Source organism: Calidris pugnax, unplaced genomic scaffold, assembly GCF_001431845.1.
Source record: "Calidris pugnax isolate Ruff unplaced genomic scaffold, ASM143184v1 scaffold120, whole genome shotgun sequence".
NCBI classification, from domain to species: Eukaryota; Metazoa; Chordata; class Aves; order Charadriiformes; family Scolopacidae; genus Calidris; species Calidris pugnax.
Genome location: NW_015090867.1, coordinates 552739 through 570200, shown reverse-complemented (window position 1 = coordinate 570200; position 17462 = coordinate 552739). Strand labels below are relative to the sequence as shown.

The 17462-nt window shown below is 44.2% G+C and overlaps 1 protein-coding gene and 1 long non-coding RNA gene across 2 annotated transcripts in view; one reads left to right on the top strand and one right to left on the bottom strand.

The window, feature by feature from the left end:
• Positions 1 to 3994, bottom strand: LOC106889948. The gene is made up of 3 exons (XR_001412433.1): positions 3849 to 3994; positions 1527 to 1629; positions 1 to 365 (listed from the first exon to the last, which is right to left on the bottom strand). It is a non-coding gene; the product is annotated as an uncharacterized LOC106889948 (long non-coding RNA).
• Positions 3995 to 5409: 1415 nt separating this feature from the next.
• SLC23A2 (solute carrier family 23 (ascorbic acid transporter), member 2) overlaps positions 5410 to 17462 on the top strand; it is a 59978-nt gene continuing 47925 nt past the window's right edge. Inside the window, exon 1 of the mRNA XM_014945475.1 lies at positions 5410 to 5514. The gene's annotated coding sequence lies outside the window, so the exon portion shown is untranslated. The remainder of the gene's footprint in view (positions 5515 to 17462) is intronic.

Here is a 17462-nt window from a genome sequence, read left to right as displayed (position 1 = left end):
GTCTATTTTTGTCAGTGAGGTTGACGGTTGGACAAGATGATCTTTAAGGTCCCTTCCAACCTAGAAGATTCTGTGATTCTGTGATTCTGTGATTTATTGGCACAGCGTTGAACAAGAGCCATGCATGAGCTTGATGCAAGGTGGCAAACCTCAGCTTGTCTCCTGCTTGGAGACCATCTCTCCAAACGACTTAGGCTTCTTCTGATGGGCGGCTGCAAGTGAAACACCCGTGTGAATGTGCATCGGCAAAGCAAAAACGTCAGGAGCTGTCAGCCACGGGCTCCTGCCGTGCCTCTTCTGCTGCCACAACACCTCAGAATCAGGAGATGTGGCTCCAGCAGCTCAGCAGTATTGGCAACTAGAACCTGGCAGAAAAAGAGAAGGGGGAGGATAAATACATGCTGTTTGCCTGGGCCCCTCCTGCTCCCACTCTTCCCAAGACATAAGGGCTAATTTCAGCAGCTGTGCATTTGAAAAGAGGGCTGGGAACAAACTCTGAAAGGTGACTAAGCCCATCTCCTCCTTCCTCTGCCAAATACAGGCCCCACTCCTGACTCAGCAAGTTAAATCTCATCAATTTGGTACAGCCCCTGAGGTGCCAGACATAACAGCATCAAGAAAATTAGCTTCTCATCCAAAGCATGAGCTGTCCAGTTGAGTTAGTGTTACTGGAAGTGTTCTTGATCACTCTTCCTCCCTGTACTCACCGGTAATGTTTGGATGGGTACCCTGAGGCCAGTGTGGTCTGAGCAACCCCCCAGCGAGAAGCCCAGGAACCTGTTCTGGGTTGTTTGTGCTGAGCTGGCTGCCAGAATCCGGTCTCCATTTTCAAGATATTTTGCATATACAAAGGTGAAGGAAGGTCTTCTCTCTCCAAAAGCTACCAGAGGTAAAACCGTCTTGATAGAACAGCAGGGATCCAACAATTCTGCAACTATGCAGATTTTTTTTTTTTCTCCTGCTCAGCTATTGATTTATGATGGGAATTCAGGCAACTGTAACTTTGCAACCCCTGCTATTTATCTTTCTATACAGCAAGCACAGCAGTACATCTGCCTCTTGGATCGCTGACTGAAGCCTCAGTAATTTGAGTACTTGGACCAAAGTAGCCTGAGATCCTTGGACTAAAAGCCCTATTTGCTATTAAGAGCACTTTGCACTAATTAAACTTCATAAAATTCTTCCTGGGTCTTACTACCTCCATTTTGCAGATCACAAAACTAAGGATTTAGCTCAGATACAGAGCAGGAAGCCTGTTGTTCAGCTTTGGAAACAGTTCTTAGAAGGAAATAAATTCTTTTGCTAACTATTTCCTTACAACGTTTGGGAGAGAGGAAACAGCAATCAGGTCATGACTGTCCCCAAGATAAACTATAAATTTATGTAGGTCAAGGAACCTGAAGTGGTGTTTCCCACTAGGTGGTGGTAGACAGCATTTTTTTAAGAAGGGTTATTCGCTCTGGGTTTCTTTACCTTATAGAATAGAAACCCAGGGTCTGCCCAGTTCAGGATTCTCTTCCCCTTACCGTTACCACTCCTTATTCCAGAGGAAAATGGAAAACATCACTGCTGGTGAGTTGCTAAACTTTTTGCCTTTTCTTGGGATGTTTCCTTTCGCCTCCTTGGCACCTGTTGAAATACCAGGGGTTTCATTTCTATTTTGTGTAATCCAGTAAAAGCTATTCCTTTTTATCCATATAAAAGATATTCCTGTCATCCATATACACGCATGCTGGGTTGTTCTTAACTCCTGGACTCCATCCATGGCATTCACATAAAATATTGTTAATCTGATGTGAGGCAAACTATTTTTTTATTTCCTTGTTTTATGTTGTAAATGAAAAAAAAACCCAACAAAGCCAAACCAGAAGCACATTAAAAAAAAAAAAAACAAAACAACCCTCCCCCCAAAAAAAACAAGAAGGGAATTGGAAATGAGCTGTGGATCCCAGACCCAAAACAATCTTCGTGGATACAACTGGATGTGAAATTTTGGGTTGGTCTTTTGGAGATCTTGTACTTGGATCAATGATTCACATCCCCATTGAGGCAATGCTTTGGTTGAAAATGGAAGTTTGAGTAAACAGAAGATATAGCAGCCAAAAACATTTCAGCTTTTAAATTTATGCCAGTAACGTACACGCTGCATCTCAAGAAAACCCTGACCTTCTGTAGTCCTGTCCTTACCATTTTATTTGCACAGAGCCATGAAGAAACAAACAAAATGAAGCTGGCGTGCTTGGGGAACACACTCATTAACAGTTACCTCAGAATATCGCAATAATAGCACATTCTCTGGCTGGAGAGAAGGACACGCAGCCCAGGCTGAAGGCTTGACTGACCCACAGCAGCATCTCCTCATGGAGACTTTCAGCTCCACACGGGCACAACCTCACCACAAAATCAAGTCCCTACTTGCACACTGTCATGGAGATGTTGCAGCGATTCAGGCCAGCAAATATCACAAAGCACTATTTGCTCATCCACTCCTGAATCGTTACTACTGTGATTACATTAATACTATAATATTTATCCTGCATTATGAGAGCAAGCATAATGAGTGATTAGTACAAAGAACAGAGGGAGGAATCAGGACTGTATTCTTAGCTGAAGAAAGTCAACATTACAAGAATTTAGGCCAGTTAGGGCAATTACAGGAGGAATTCAGGCTATATATTTTCGATGGACAGGTATTTTATACTGGTTGAATTGGGAAGAATGGCATAAACCTTCTATTGTGACTAATTGTCTAGATGCAGCAGCACCTTACCTGTTCAGGTAAATCCCTGAGTGAGCTTTGAGGAGCTCAAATAATCTCCTAGATTAGATCTAGCAAAGAAAACAACAAAGGGAAGGTGTCTCCGTTAGGATCTGAAAGGTCTGCACACTAAATGATTAATGGCTGCTAATTTCTCTTGATAGCATTGTTATGAAGGACACGCACATGCACATTCTGTGCCTCTGATTCTTCCAACTTTTTTTATGGTCCTGTGAATTATTCAGGCAGAAAGTGATTGAATGTTTTTATAAATACCTCATGGTTCTTCACTACGTTTTATTAACAGAAATGAATATGCCAATATTCCCAGTAAAATTATTTTTACTTCCACAGCAGGACAGTGTGACAGCATAAAATGGGCTGTGGCTCCCTGAACAAGTGGAATGATGGGGTATTTTCTGAAACTTTAGAGCACAGGTGGCCACCACCACCTGGAAGGTAATTCATCTGTTTGAGAGGAACAAAGGCCTGAAAAGTGCTTTGCTGGGTTTGAGCCCGGGGCTCCAGGGGGTCTAGCTATGTCAAATTCAATTCTTGGAGCACTAAATCCACTTCTATCATCTTTCCTCTGCTTGTCCTTGGGTTTATTTAACAGATAAATAATCTGTTTAAACTTCAATCTGACTGATGCACATGTCTGAGCTTCCCGCTTGCAGACCTCTTGCCATGTTACCTGTCTTTCACTCTGCCATCTTCCACTGGGGGAGGGCAAGTTAGAAAATTATAAGACTTCAAAAAAAAAAAAAATAGAGAGCGAGCTGTGTCTCTGCCAATGATTTCTGAACACAGGAAGTCCGCGTCCAGAGGCTGCATCTCTGAACACATACGATCCATCAACAAACAAACTCCCGTCAGCAGCAAAACTGCTGCAGTCTCAATCAATCTTGCATTACTAAAATGTCCCTTACATCACAGCTCCACGCTCCTCTACCCTAATAAACAAAGGCTATTAACATTTAAAAGCTGCACTAACCTTGCGTATATGTTTGGGATCAGGCCAGGTATTGAATAACGCGAAGGGATCGATATTCATAATCTAGAGCAGCAGAAGAGGTGCGTTGTAACTTACCCACGTCCTATATAGTTCTCCATATGGTTCATCTGAAAGCCTTTTAGAAGCTTAACAAGGAGTATTGCAGCGAATGTGGAAAAAATGATGCACGAGGATAAGAAGCACAAATGCTCCAGAGGCCTCGTAGGGTCTACAGTCTTAAAATAAGCTCCCGGGTTTTAATGGGATCTGATGAAACCCTCTTTAGAGGGGCAGGATGGAAGGGGTTGGACAGCTGGCCAACAAATACTCAGTAAACATTCCTGGTAGCCAAACTCTGCGCAAACAGCAACTATTAAGGCAAAGACCTGAAAGATCAACAAAGAATTGCAGGTCTGGGTAAAATGATGCAATGGATTACAATTAGTGTCACTGGTCTGGGGAGCACAGGCTTTCCTATCGACTAACAGCTACGAGGTACCTTAATCAAATAACGAAGGGGGCTGGTGGGGGAGAAAGCTCGGCATGGGTCAATATTATCTCAAGGACACCTACTGTAAATGAGCAGGCTGATGTTTGCGGCATGGTTTTGTTGAGGGAGAAAAGGTAGAAATTACCAGAGGCGGCTGCAGGGGCTTGGTCCCAGCTTCCCAGAAAAGCATCGAGCGGCAAAACTCTTCACGAGGCGGCTGGCTCTTTGCAGGGCCAAGAACTGGGCGTACTGGAAAGGGCAGAAGCCAAATTAAAGCGAGTTAACATTATCGAAACCCATTAGGAACTTCAGGTTTTGCCGAGAAGGCCTTGTCCATCTGTGGTACGGGGTATTGGAGCAGCAGGTGTCTGCGCTGTGTCTGAAACCACCCACCTCCAGGTGCTGGTGGGGGATCATGTCAGGTTTGCTCTGTCCCTCCAGCCAGAAAACTATGAAAATCTGAGAAATGTGAGATTTTAGGAAGAACTGTGTGTGTGGTGGAGGGGTCATCTTTTTTTTTTGGGGGGGGGGAATGGGGGGAGGCTCAACGTTCTTAGCCTTCCTCTTCCTTTCCCCCTTAAGCTCACTCTCCTATTATAAAAGCTGCATTTTTCCTAAAAAAAAACCCCAAAACTAAATCCCAGAAAAGGCGAGGGCTGAGGGCAGCCTGTGGTGACACCAGAAAAACGCCATTTTCCTGGGGGCTGTGGAGGGACCCTCCCAGATGAAGCGCCCCGGGGGGATTGAGCCCCGCTGGGGGAGATCGAGCCCCGCCGCAGGGCCAGGAGCCCTCCTCGTCCTCCGGGTGGTCCCGCCGCTGAGCCCCCGCCGCCCCGGGGTCGCCATGGCGTCCGGGCCCTGAGGGAATAAGGGCGGGCGGGCGGCAGCGCGACAGGCGCCATCTTGTCGGGGGCGGAGCGGGGCCTGGCCCGCCCCGTGCTCTGCCTGCCGGGGCGGCCCCGGCCCCGCCGCACTCCCCGCTGCCGACGGAGCGGAGCGGAGCCGCAGCCCCCAGCGCCATTGCCGCCCTCATGGTCCCGCCGCTGAGCCCCCGCCGCCCCGGGGTCGCCATGGCGTCCGGGCCCTGAGGGAATAAGGGCGGGCGGGCGGCAGCGCGACAGGCGCCATCTTGTCGGGGGCGGAGCGGGGCCTGGCCCGCCCCGTGCTCTGCCTGCCGGGGCGGCCCCGGCCCCGCCGCACTCCCCGCTGCCGACGGAGCGGAGCGGAGCCGCAGCCCCCAGCGCCATTGCCGCCCTCAGCCCGCTATGGCAGGTGAGCTCGTCCTCCTTCTCCCGCCGGGCAAGGCGCCGCCGCCGCTCAGCCCGCCCGCCCGTCCTGAGGGAGAAGCCACGCCGGCGCCTGCCCCGCCGCGCTCTTCCCTCAGCCCGCCGCGGTCATTGCTCTCGCCTCCCGCCTGCTGTCACCTCCATCCCGGCCCCCCGCCGCCGCCTCAGAGCCGCCCTTCATCCCCAGACACCCGGGGCTCGCCCCTTCCTCTTGCCGGGGAGGTGTGTCGGGGCTTCCCCGCAGCCTCCACCATGTTGCCCGGCCGCGGTTCACCTTGGCCGCGGGGCTCCTGCGCCGTCCGTACCTCTCCTCCTTTCCCTTTTATTTCATATTTATATCTGAAACTCTTCCGTGTTTTCCGTGCCGGCGGTTTTTTTTGGCTCGGCATCGCCTCCAGCCCGTACTGGGCGGAGGGGAAGGGGCACGGCCTGGGCGGGAGAGGGGGATGCCTGAGGTGGGCACCTGCGGCGGGATCACCTGCCCTGTGAGGCAGAGACACCCGGGAGGCATCCCTGGGGCTGAGGGGGGGTATTTTCTCTGTTCCATCGACATCATAAATTTTTTTAATTTTCCTCCCTTCCCCCCCCCAACCCGTTAATCTGAAACAAAATGGGTGGCAGAGTCGTAAGCTTGCAAATGGGATGGAGAAATGCAGGTTAATTCTCCCCTGGTCCTGAAGGGGTGGCCTCGCTTTCTTGTCTGATCCCGTTCTCGTGATACGCTTTGAGGGTTTGGGTTTTTTTTTTCTCCCTTTCTATTTATTTGCTTTTTTGGTTGGCTTTTTTTTTTTTTCAGTGCAGATCAAGACAGTAAATATTACTGTTTTATGCCTTTGACTTGTGGCCCCTGCTCGGTGTCGTGTGTGGTTTTCTTTTGTTTTAAGGTAGGTTTTGGGTAGAAATAAGTGATGTAGGTAGCGCAGGAAAATGCCCGAACAAAGCTTGTTGAAAGCCTTTGATTAGGCTTCCTTACTTAACTGGTAATGACTAACTATACCTATATTGTGCATCTCTGTTGCTAGTGGCTTTTGCCTTTCTTTCTAAAGGATGGGAATGGAGGCAGAGACTAGTAGGGTTTCATTCCTGTCCTTTCATTTTGGAGCCGCCACTGTCATTTTGTAGATTGGGAAGGCAAATGTTTAACTGCCCCTTGGGGTCCCAGGCGGCGGGTCCCTTCACCTCCCCAGGTGGGTGCAGGAGGGGGCTGACCCCCGAAGAAGCTGCAGGCAGAGCCGGTGGAAGATTCTGGCAGGAAAGGGAATTCCCCAGATGTATTTAAGACCAGGTAAAGACCTCGCCTAATAATCTTTTCCATCTTATCGTTTGCCCTGCGCGGCTGACAGTCGTGTAAGAGTTCAGTGCCAGGTAAATGCTGGGCTCCCTGTTGCTGTTGAACTTGACCAGCTGAAATCAAATTACCAAATGCTCCTTTTTCACAGGGAGCTTAATACATCTGTGTATCCCCACTGCAGTGCAGCGTTGTCACACTTGAGCAATCTTTAAATTACCCAGTTTAAGCTTTAAATAAAAAGCTGTTTTGGGTGGTGGTTTTACTGGCAGCTGGGTTTGATGCAGGCTGTAAAACCTAGCAGAGGAGCAGAACAAACAGTAGAGCCATTAGCTACTGATGTGCTGCACACTGCCAGAGCCAGGCTTAACGCTGCACACCTTGATCAGCCCAGTGATTCCACTCTAGATAAAGGATTATTGCAACAAGTAGCTCAGGTTAGTAAACTGGAAAATAATCCTCGAGATACGTAGAACAATTGGATTAGTAGTTGATGAGCTCTTACAACCCTACTCCTAGCTTCGAGGGATCCAGATAGCTTGAAATTAGAGCAGTATTAACATGGAGATGCACTAGAAGAAATTCAACCTTGGGCTAGCAATGAGGTTGAACAAGCCCTGAGATTTTTATCATGGATTTAAACAAGCCTTTGGCTTTACTACAGATGCAAATAGGAGTTGAAAATGTCTTGTCAGGGCCCCCGGGATAAGGGAAGGAGTTAAGGACTGCACTTCTCAAGGGTGGGTTGTGCTCCTGCTGTTCCCTAACAGGCTGCATTCACATGGTTTAAAATCCATCCCAATCTGTCACTTGTCTGTAAGCCCTGCTCTTAGCCAGGCTTAGGTTTGGTGAACCGCATTCTTGGGGCACCTGGCTCTCATGTTGAGTAGATGTAAGTAATTGGATGGAAATAAGGTTCTCTGAGTACAGGCCTCTTGCTCATTCTGCATCTTCAGTATGGAAACAAATCTGAAAGAAACCCAGCTTTTCAAATAGTCGGATAATTTGGGCTGCAGGCTGATGAGTGTTTCTGGTGACAGCACCAATTTCAGCAGCCCCCATCCATCACTGGCTGCACGCTCCCAGCCTTGTGAGCCCTTGGGGTGCAGGTACCCCTCTATGGATGGCTGTTCGGGCAGGGAGCTTTTTTTGGGTTAGCCCACAAAAGTCTTGCTTTTATATTGAAGCTAGATCCCTTTGGAGATTTTTTTACCTGTTCCTTACCCTCCCTGAGCTACGGGTAGACCTGTGCGTACATCCTCAAAGACATACTGAGTGATGTGTATGTATGGATTAATATTTTTTTTTAAAGACTGCTAATATGAGAATTTCTGTCTTCTGTAGTTGAAGCTAACAGGGTCTTGAATTCCAGTGGAGGAATAAAAGTCGGGTCTTTGTTGGTATTATTTGGCTGGAGACTTTTCTTCAGGGGGAACTTAAAATAATGACAGTGTTTGAGGATTTTTTTTTTCCCCCCCTAACACAAAACTTTATGGCTGTGGATTTTCCCCGCAGTTGTTTGGAAGACTGTAGAAGATGCTGCATTCATATGCAGTTTCTATTTCAAAGGCTTTTAAATTAAATCGAGTTGAGTTTTCTGTTCTCTGATTCAGTCAGTGTGTGTCTTTTTTTTTTTTTTTTTTTTTTTTTTTCCTGGCATAGCCAAATTTTTCAAAGAGATATCCCAGAGCTTTGTCAAGCTCTCACCGCGACTCCCCTCCTCAGCATCACCACGTGTGCCATGAACCTTTTCAAGGCTTTGTGATAACGTGCAGCTCCCAGTGTTTTCTTTGATTCAGTCAGTGTGTGTTTTTTTTTTTTTTTTTTCTTTTTTTGTTCCTGGCATAGCCAAATCTGTCAACTTCCTCAATATAATGGACTTTCTTATCTCCGATGAAGTGGCATCGCTGTGCTGTTTAGGTTGATTGGAGATGGTTGAACACTTAAATGGGTGAAACTTTACCCATCTTCAGTGGGGATTGCTCCAGAAGTGCCTGTTAAGCTGCTCTAATGACCTGCTCTGAACTGCAGCATTTAACCTCTTCTGAGCCTTGTGTGTACCAGGGGGAAGTCAACTAACGTGCCCTCCAGCTATTCTGGTTCACAGCAGATTCCAAACCAGTGTACCACACAAGGTGATTTTTGGAAGATCCTTGTTCTGCTGTTGCTGTCAGTGTCTTTTTTTATCAACCATGTAAGAAAAAGAGTGAGAAAACTCAAGCCCGAAAAGATTCTGTGGGGCTATTCTTCAATAAATTTCTTTGACTTTTGAACACTACGTTATGCATTTATCCTTACGAGAAAATGCAGATGGTTGTGCAAAATGGTTTTTCTTTGATTGAAGGTGATGGTTCATGTATTGCTGGAAAACTTTTATTTGTATCAAGTGTTCTTATTTATGAAGCTTTAGTGGTCATGAAACAGTCTGACAGGAGTTAGGGTGTGTTTTATTTTACTTAAAACCTGCAGGAAGAAGATATTGACAGTCAGGATGAGTAAAGAGAAATGCATCATGATGTAGTGTAAGGCAGGAATAAAATAAATCATTTAAAATGAAAGCTATTTGCCATGTTCTCTAGCCGTTCCCAGGGGTGATATGCATTAAGACATTCTGCTAACTTCGTGGTACTGCACATAAAACTTCTATCAGTGCTGGGGAGCATATTTTCTTTATGGCTAAATATTTTTAGTTGTTATGAGCTATCTTATGACAATGTTTATTTGAAGGCAGGAAAGAAATCTGATGATATTTGGCTATTTTCAGGTTATGGGAAGGAAATGTCTACTATTTGAATGCTCTTCTCTTAGAGATGAATCAAAATGTGGATTTCTTGCCATGGTAATTTGGCCATGGGAGGAGTAGAACTACCTCCTTGGGAAAGGGAATTGGAGTGTTGAAACATCGCTGGCACTTGGTGGGGAAGGGAAGCAGAAGGGGAGACCTAGTCTTCTAGTTAAGAAGTCTCCAGCTCTGGTTTCATTCCTTTCACTCAACATTAATCTTGGCCAGTTTTGGTGCCAAACATAGCAATGCAGATGTGTATGGCATCAGAAACGCGCTGTGCCTCTGCGCCTCCCAGGGTTTTTTAATCCAGGGTGTTCTCAGAGGTTTGGTGAACGTTTTTCTTGGTACTGAATGTTGTCATCAGTCTAGTAAATAGTGAATCATCACTCGCCTTGGGTCTGCAGAGAGCTGTGACTCCACTCTTGGCTCTGCCGTGGCCCTGAGGTCGAGTTGGGCCGATTGGGGTTTGAAAATCCCGGGTTGATTTTGGGAAGGATGAGGTGACCATCGCGGTCCCAGCCAGGCTGTAGGGAGGCAGCCCCAAACCACACGTTCTGGTTGTCTCCATTCTGCGCAGCAGGAACGTATGGGAATAAAAATATCTCTGTTCCTGTCTGACAACTCCATTTTATTATTTGCAGAGGAATGGCTGGGCTTGAGGTAATTGTAAAACTAGCCTTTAACGGGTTTATAATTAGAAATTCAATGATCTAAATCTCCTTGTGCCTGAGTTCTCAGGCCAGGAGATGAAAGTACTGGTTACAGAGGATGGGTGGGGGAATGCACTTACCGTCCAAGCGTCTGGTCTTACTTTTATTTTTTTATTAAAAAAACAAACCTGCTTCAGGAGAGAATAAACTTTGTGCTTTTCTGGTAAAAGGCAATTTCCAGAATTTCTTCTCCCCAGGCAGCCAGGATATTTTGTTCTTCTCAAAACCTACGTTACTAAGCATGTAATAAACCTGTCTTGTATTGGCAGGAGTGTGTCACGTGCGCCTTGGAATGATGCTGTAGCTGGATTTCACCTTGTGTGTTATGGAGACCAATAAATCTTTCTCCTCTGAATGAGGGATGTTTTGATCTGTGCTTGCGTCAGCAAAATGCCAGAGAAAACAACCTCTGTCTGATAGTTGTATTTTTAGGAGCAGATGGGAGCAGATTAGTGCTGTTGTAATTGTGTTTGAGGAGCTGTAAGTAGCAGCCACGGTACCTGTAAGTATTTTTGAACTTTTAGGCTCTGTGCTATGAAGGCAATAACTGAACTTGTTTATGTGTGTTTGGATTTAACCAGTATATGCTTGTTATCTCCTGGGTGATAAAAAGGACCGTTTTAATTCAGCATTCATTTCCTGTCCGCTTGCTTTAGACTGAAATTGCTTGAAGTACGGGCTCAAATTGGTATAAATGGTGAAGGAGAGATTGACTCACCATTATTTTGGTTTTGACTGTTTTGAAAGGTGTGACTCACTGAACAGATTTCGGATCCATGCCCCCCAAAATTTGTTGTCAGAATTTATTTTTAAATCAAACTATTGTGGTGCTTGTGTCATTGGAACAGTTGGCTGGAGCATTTTAAGAACACACAGTGTGGACGGCAGTGCTGGCCTGGCAGGAAAGGGAGGAAAAAAGCAACTTACTTTCCTGGGCATTAACCTCGCGTGTGGATGCTTTGAGTAGTTTGGGCTCTAAATGTGGCAACACATTTTAATTGGATTTACTCTTATTTTGCATGGCTGTGAAATGGCAGCCTGGGGCAATAAGGCCTATTTTAGTGGTATGTTGGCTGTTGGTACGCTTGTAAGATTGTAAAAGTTAAAAGAATAAATTGCCATTTGGAAGCTTTAATAGGAAGGTACCTTAAACACTCGATCTACTAAGTGGGCTCTCAGCTGTGTTTATGTGATGAGGTGGTTCATGTGCCCTTAGTGAATTTATCCCAGTCTCCCAGGGCTCTGGGGGTCATTGTTGACCTGATGTTAGTGATGGGAAGAAGATACTGGAGATCTTGGGCCACTGGAGTCTGCCATTAAGCACATCTTTACTGAGCGCTCTGTCTTTTCTAGCACAGGAGCACTGATCTAAAGGGTATCTCTTTTTTTTTTTTCTGGCCTTCTTCCTTTTATCACTCACCTGTGTTGTCTTATATTTAAGCATGTAGCTCGGCGATGCTGGTTTATTGTACTTTTTAAGAAAAAAAAGTGTCTATACATTCATATCAATATTCAAGGTCACATGAGTATCTCATAAAAAGAGGCATGTGACTCCATGTCACCACTTTCACTTTTATTTAAAAGCTGGGAATGGAAATAAAATCCTGCACTGCAAAGTTAGCAACTTCTTTCTTATTTTGTGGGCTGAATAAAATGGAAGAAGTACTAAAAGTACTCAATGGACTGTGCTGTGATAAGGTTTGAATTTCCATGGCGTCTTTGAATCCCTATGACAGGAAAAAAATTAATAAATTCTACAGTTTTTGCTCTATTTATTACTTTTTGTGAATGGAGAATCCTGTACTCAGACCCTTACCATACCTAAGCAAAGAAAATCCAGCCTTGTTTTTGAGGACTGTATATCCTAAAGCACCAGCTGCTTCACAAGTTACATCAGCTTTTCTTTTTCACTTTTTTAATACAAAATACAAATTTTTATTTCATTTTGATACGAAACGAATTTTTCCTGAAAGTTGACTAGGTGTTCCTGATGCAAGCGTTTGCTTGGTCATGTTTTGACAAATTGGAGTTTTTGATAAAAGCTGGAAGAGTGTGGTTTCCTGATGAGCATTTCATTGTACAAAGGCCAAGCCTAGGGAATAACTGGGATTCAGACCGACAAGAAAGAACTTGGAGATCCAGGTCCTTATTCCATAGGATCAGACTGCAAGACATAATTGCAGTGTTCTCATACTGTTCTGTGTCCTTTTGTATATGGGAAAAATAACAGTTATCAATCGTTTGCTGATATTGGAAGTATGTATTTCCATGGGTACCATTTAATTAATTGCGTGTGCGGAATTTGGGGAGATTATGCCGAGCATAATGGTTATTATGGATATAATTTTGCAGGGCTCTGTTCTGGTTTATTCAGACTGTTTGACACTTGTTGGTTGCCTGGAGTTTATTTCAACTTGCTAGTTGATGCTTTTAAAACTGAAACAAAAAAAATCACATGGTCGAGGGAGGGACTTTTTTTTTTTTTAAGAATACCCAAGTGTTATGGTTTTGTTGTATTGAGATAGTATATCTATTTATTTGCTCTAGCCAGAAGCTGAAACTTGAATGGGAACAGCTCAATTTGTGCTGTGTTTATTTCAGAACATAGAAAACAGAAAATCTGGTTTGTTATAAATAATAATCCTTGGTGTTATTGGCCCTATGGCTTGCATTTTCCTGGCTTGCTGGTCGCGTTCTGAGGCTTTCAAAGGAGCTGACATTTTCATTGTCCATCCGTCTTGTTTGCAAATATCAGAAAAAGCAAAGGGTGGAAGCCTGAGCTGGTTCGGAGATGATACATAATCCTTCTCCTGAAAAAATAGATCCAAAAAGCCCCTTCTGCAGAGGGGAAGAACTGTAATCATGAGCCCTGGGTACTTGTAAACATCCATTACTAATGAGTCTTCCTCTTCTTTGGAAGGGATCAAACGCATTTAATGCTTCTCATGAAGATGCCTAATAAGGCACAATCGAATCAAGCAAAGCTGTCAATTAAGCCTTCCATTAAGTTTCTTAGTATAAATGAGCCTAAACCTGAAGTATTATCTGAGCTCTCCTCCTTGGCTGTTTGGTTTTGGTAAAGGTTTTATGATCAGTATTAGCCCAATTTTTAATCTCGCTTCGGTGCGCTGCTCCTTGCTTTGTAAACCCGCTGCATCAGTGAATTAAGAGCCGAGTCTAATTACTGTTTTTGTTCTGGAGGCTGTTGTGACAGATAATGTTTTGTTGAATGGCAGGTAATAGATTTATTATGGAGAAAGCACAGCATGTGGGTACCTTCAAAGGAGTCGCTATCTGTATTGGTCTTTTCTCCTCTTAATTATTCAAATGGAAAATTTTGTTTGAGGGCAAAATGTCTGCCTAAACGATATTGCTCCAAATAGTAGCAGCAAAGAATCCTCACATTTTAAGTAATGCCAATTAAGTAAGAATAATTGTGATTTTTATTTATTTATTTTTAAAGTGGTGCTATACAGACATTTGCAGTATGGCCCTGAAGGTGAAGAAATCAGTAAGGTTCAATATTGAAACCACAGTATATTGGCTGAAAAGGCTTGTTCTACTGGCAAAAAATCACAAAAAAGTATTCACTAAATGTTGCCAAAACACTTTTTTGTAAAAGGCTTGTCCTGCTGAAAAGAAAAAGCTTTCCTTCAATAAACTATAGTTGGCATAAATATTATTAGAAGTAATGTGAACTCTGTCAAAATGTTATAATTTTAATGCTTTTCCTGAGCAATCAGCTTGGTATTAAGTGGACTGTTCCATTTCTGTCACGTCAGTTGGAGAAGAATTCCCTGTGCCGCCTTAAACAGTTTAGTTGCTTGCAGGGATATTTAATGCATTAATATATATTTAATGCGTTCTTAATTAACCGCTTACGTCCGGAGAAAAATCTTCAAAGCTGTTGGACGCAATTACTTCTTCCATCTCTCCAGGGTAACGTGTTGTGTGACGTACAGGTTGGATGTCAGCTGGGTTTCAACAGGTCCTGTACCTCCTGGCTCTGCTCGTCGTCCCTGCGGGGTCCGAGGACAGAACCGGTGGCGTCACGTCGACGAGATGGACAAATGCACGTTTGTAAGGAAGTGGATGGTGATTGCGTGTGAACACACACTTTCTCCTCAGCCTGCCTGGAACACGGGCACGGGGAGTTCACCAACAAGTCTGGTTAAACACAACCCTGTCTCTATAAACGCTTCCAGGCTTGTTGTGAAATTAATACGTTAGTAATTGGTTGGCTTAACATGTGGGAATCAAACGCAGGGTTGCGTACAGTTGTTTGGTGTGTGGGCAGAGAGTAAGTGGTGCTGGTTTAACTTAAATATCATTAATGGCAATAATGACTTAAATTTTCACCGTGCCTATGGCTGTGAGAAGCCAAGCTGTGCTTAGTGACCAAAACTCACGGGACAAACAGTCGGTTGACAGTTATCGGTAGTAATAATAGCATCTCTTACTGCAAATGTAATTAATAATAGCATCTTTTATTGCTTTATGGCACCAGTAGGTGATCTGCTTGTGCTCTGCCTTTTGCCAGTTCCAGCAGAACAAAATTCTCTTGCTGTTTTGGAGGTTCTGGCTTCAAGTAAGGACTCGGGGGCTCTGAAGCCCAGCAGGGTGACAACGCACTTCTGGGAAGGCATTGGTGCAGATGTGTTGGGGTTGTCCTCATGGCAGTCTGAAGCCAGGAGATCTTGGCCTGTAGAGCAGAGGGTCCTGTGTGAAGTGGCAAAGGCTGCCTGCACAAAAGCACACGGAAAATCCTGCTGTCTCTCCCCCTCAGCGCCCAGAAGCCTTGAAACATTTCCTCTGCAAGTGGTATAACTTTGCTGATTATTCCCAGGAAAGATTTCTTGAAATAATCTTGAAGGAATGAAAGGTCACTGAGCAAGGAGGGCATAACTCTCCCAACTGGATAATTAAAAAGAAAATTAAAAAGTGTGCTAAGTTTGGGATTGACTTGTGGCCATGCTTTGAAGATTAAAAGGGCTTTTTTCATTTCAGCTGAAGGAGGCTGGGGTTGGTGGGAGGAGGAGTTGGGGCTGCTGGAAGCTGCATTTGCCATTTGCTTACTGAACCGTGCACCAGACCCCAGGATCACGAAACACAAATGCAACTGTCTGCTCTTTTTTCCCCTTTTTTGACTCTTGGAGCAGGATGTTTTCAACCTGGCTGCTCGTTATTTCGTGCAGGTAGATTCTTAGGTGTCTGAGCAAATGGTGTATCGAGTTCAAAACTGTATGAACTGTTTGTATAAACATGTTTTGCCTTTAGAAAATGAAAATAACGGCAGCTTCAACTAAAGAATGGAACTTTCCATGTTCTTCACACAGCCTGTAGCAAGATCAGTTGGGGGTTTTTCTGTACAGAGTTTTAGTCTGCACTTTTGAAACTATTTGCAGATAAAAAAAAATATATAAATAGAGAGAGATAAAGATAAAATATGAGTGTGCTAGCTCACTGGTAACAGCAAAATAATGTCAAAGTAATACCAAAAATTACCAAATTGCAGCTTTAGCAGATAGAACCAGCAGATATTTCAAGTCTGTACTTCACATATAGATTTGCATATCCACTCCAGATTGTGCATTGAAGAGGTCGGGGCTGTTGAGCTCCTCCTGGGTTCTGGCTGGTGGCTGGAACCTGAACGTGCACCCAGATCATGCTCCTGCACTGGGGTGTTGGAGGAATGAGAGATTGTAGATGTGAAGTCCTAACTACAGAGCCCTGTTTGTAGCTAATTAGGAGTCAAGTTATTAGATACTGAGGCTCATTAGGTCAGTTGTGGGTTGTTCCCTCGGCTGAGTTATCGCATACGTGAGTTTGGGCCCAAGTACTCCCTTCTAAGCGTATGTTGAAGTTGACAGTGTTTCCCTGGACATCTGGGAATACTTGAAGGTAATGATGCTTTAAGGGTCGGAGTCAGCAACCTCGCATGGTGCCATGTTGACCAATAAACAGGTTTTACTTTTGTCTTAGAAGAAAAATGATTTGCCTTTAATTACAAACATACCTGGAGGTCCAGGAAAGACGTGGGCGTCTGACTTAGTTCATGGACGTGGGGAATACAATAGCAGGTCGCAAAAAGCACATTCCTTCTCCATTAATTTTTGAAGGGCTTTGATCTGGGCCTGTGGAGAATATGGCTTTGGCTTCACTAGTCTTTTGTTGTTGTTTGGCCCTGAAAATGATTTCTTATTTCTTGCTCAGAAACCAGCCGTAGGGAATTTAAAGGTACTTCCGTCTTGTAATTACCTCTTTACGTAGAAGAACCATCAGTCTGCTTTGATGTACATCTCAGACCCTAGATTTTTTTCTTATGAGTATTTAAAATGACACGGTTGCAGGAAAAGTTCTAAGAAACTCTGTAATACAAGCTGCAACTCGACTCAGGATTTAAGAAGAGCAGAAGTTGGGCACAAAGCCTTGTGTTCTCTACCTGGAAATGCGCAATTGGCTTAGCGTGGAGTGCCTGCAGGTATCCCTTCTGAGATGGACACTTTAATGGGCTGAGTGACGTCTGAGGAGTACCCGGGACTGTGCATTGCTCATTGAATTAAACAATAAGCTTTCAAAGCAATTTCAGTAATTCTTTGTGTATATTTGATACAGCATTAGGGAAGAGAACAGTAGATGTTTTCATATTAAAGTATAGCTTCTGGTAAGTGCTTTTTCAAGGAATTTATAATTCAATGGATTTATAAATGTCTCTACAAGATCAAACTTAATGTCTTAGTCTTTCTGCTGTTCCAAGATGTGGGTGGAAGTGGATCTATTTATTCTACTCATATGTGATGCTGGTTTTTGGTGTTTGCTGTATTATATTAAGTATATTCTGGAAGATGTTCATGGGGGTATAAATTGAATCTTTTCACTGATGTAAAAGATTACATATTTGTTATGACTTTGGTAGGAAGAATACTTAAATTAGGAGACTGTTACAAAAATGTAGTCAGGGGACTCATTTGGCTGTTGTAAATAAGGCATCCTACACCTCACCCTTCTGATGAAACAGGATGTTCTTGCAAGGAAGATGTGCCTTTTTCTGACAGCGCTGCTCTGAGAAGGGTGATTGCAGCAGCTGAGTATTTGTGAGGCATCTGCTATGCTGGAACAGGCCCTTTTTTTTTTTTTTTTGAGATAACTTG